At 47.3% G+C, this 2,337-nt stretch overlaps 1 pseudogene; it reads left to right on the forward strand.

Annotated features, from left to right (window-relative positions):
• The first annotated feature begins 1,467 nt into the window (after positions 1-1,467).
• On the forward strand, positions 1,468-1,568 carry LOC111747615 (U6 spliceosomal RNA; annotated as a pseudogene).
• The last annotated feature ends 769 nt before the right edge of the window (positions 1,569-2,337 follow it).

Below are 2,337 nucleotides of genomic sequence, written 5' to 3' on the forward strand. Positions count from 1 at the left end.
CTGTCTCTCTGTTTCTATCTGTCTCTGTCTCTTTCTCTTTCCCTCTGTCTCTCTCTCTCTGTCTGTCTCTCTGTCTCTCTATCTCTGTCTCTCTCCCATGTCTGTCTCTTTGCTGGTCTCTGAAGCAGGAATCCTGACACTGTTGTTTGCGGCTTCCTGCATCGCTCCCTGTCTCTTTCCCCCATTCTTCTCTCTCTCCCCACCCCTAGCCCTGTAAGTTTTGCACAATTCGGTAAACACCTTAAAATAAAAACATGAAGGCTAACGAGCATGGAGTGGGGATGAGAATAGATTGTAAACCTCTGCGGCACAGGGAGGCCATGGACCTTAGACAGAGGGGGCCCAGCTGCCCCCAACCAGGTGGTTTACAGACAGGGCGAGCCTGGCCCAGGAGGCTGGCAACGAGGAGGGTGGATGACCTCTGGGCCCTCACACTCACCAGTTCTGATTCCAAGAGAAGGTGCCTCTGCCCAGAGTCCTGGTAAAAATAGACCAGGAGCCGATGGCTGGCCTCCTGACGTCTGACTGCCCAGGCCCCTGGAGGGTCAGCCCAGTGCCTTCAACGTGCTCAGCAAGAGGCTGCGGCCCAAAGCAGTCAGGTGACCTGCCCAAGGTCACAGTGCGGAGGGGCAGCAGAGCTGGACCCAGAACCCTGGGCCTCTGACTCCCAGTAGAACCCCTCTGCCACACTGTGAACCCTTTTGCTCCCATAAACCCCAGCCTGGGCCAGGTGCCTGACCCCATCCCAGCCCTCCTCTCTCTAAATCATAACAGCCGTGTTTACCGGACTGTCTCCTACACTTCCCTGTAAGTTCCCTGAGACCAGATAGAGTGGGGTTGAGCTCTGCCCCCATATATACTTACCAGTAAGAGTAATAACCGTGACAGCTCACGTTCATCCAGCACTCAACATGTGCCAAGCTTCTTCCAAGTGCGATACACATATTAACTCATTTAATCTTCACGACAGCCTTGTGAGGCAGGTAAGTGTTATTATCACACTCATTTTACAGACGAGGAGACTGAGGCTCAGAGTGGTCAACTGACTTGTCTGGGTGTAAATGAATTTTTGCATGAAAAAGTGAATAAAGTTTTGGTATCCAGCACAGTAGGCAGCTGTCTATCACTTGACTCTGGGGCAACAAAAAGCACAGAGTACCCCTCCCCACACTGGCAGACTGGGCCCAAAATTCCACCAGCAGAATTCCACTTCCAGGGCACTGTGATGCCAGGAGCCCCGGGTAGGCATGCAGTCATGTTTCAGGCCTGTGCCTTCCTAGCTGAGTGACCTTGGGAAAGTCACTTTCTTCTGTAATCCTCAGTTTCCTCATCCATCAAAGGGGAAGTGGGTTGGTGGAATAGATCCTACTGGAGGTCCAAAATGAAGAACAGCTTAAAAGAACATATTCTAGGATGTGATTTCTTTTGGTCAAGTTGTGGAAATTCTTAAAAATATAAAGAACAACTTGCTTTGGTAGCACATTACTAACACTGGAACCATGCAGAGAATATTAGCATGGCCCCTGGGCAAGGAAGACTTGCAGATTTGTGCAGTGTCCCATATTTCTATGGTAAACGTAATTAATGTTACCGAATTGTACACTTGAAAATGGTGGAAATGGCCAATGGTTGTTATATATATTTTGCCACAGTAACATTTTTAAAATTTACAAAGAATATTACAAGAGGAAAGAGATACAAATCAAAACCACAATGAGATACTGCCTCACCACCCCCAGCAGGGCTATGATCAAAAAAACATGAAAAACAACAGGTGTTGGCAAGGATGTGGAGAAATTGGAAGCCTCTTTCGTTGCCGGTGGGAATGCAAAATGATGCGGTTGCCGTGGGACACAGTTTGGCAGTTCCTCAAAAAGTTAAACATAGAGCTACTATATGACTCAGCAATCCCAATCCTGGGTCTATACCCAGAATTAAAAGCAGGAATGCAAACAGAAACCTGTACACCAGTGTTTATCACAGCACTCTGCACAACAGCCAAAGGGTGGAAACAACCTAAGTGTCTACAAATAAATGAACGCATAAGCAAAACATGGAATATATATACGATGGAATATTACTCAGCCGTAAAGAGAAACGAAGTCCTGATGTATGCACAACATAGATGAATCTTCAAAACGTTATGCTGGGTGAAATCAGTCACAAAAGGACAAGTAGTGTATGATGCCGCTTATATGAAGTAGGCAAATATAAAGACATCAAAGCTTATTGGTGGTTACCAAGGGTGGGAGAGAGGGGGAAGAAGGAGTCACTGCTTAGCGGACACTGAGTTTCTGTTAATGGTGGTGGAATCATCTGGAAAAGGACAGTGGTGTT

This window comes from Loxodonta africana, chromosome 4 (genome assembly GCF_030014295.1).
Source record: "Loxodonta africana isolate mLoxAfr1 chromosome 4, mLoxAfr1.hap2, whole genome shotgun sequence".
NCBI classification, from domain to species: domain Eukaryota; kingdom Metazoa; phylum Chordata; class Mammalia; order Proboscidea; family Elephantidae; genus Loxodonta; species Loxodonta africana.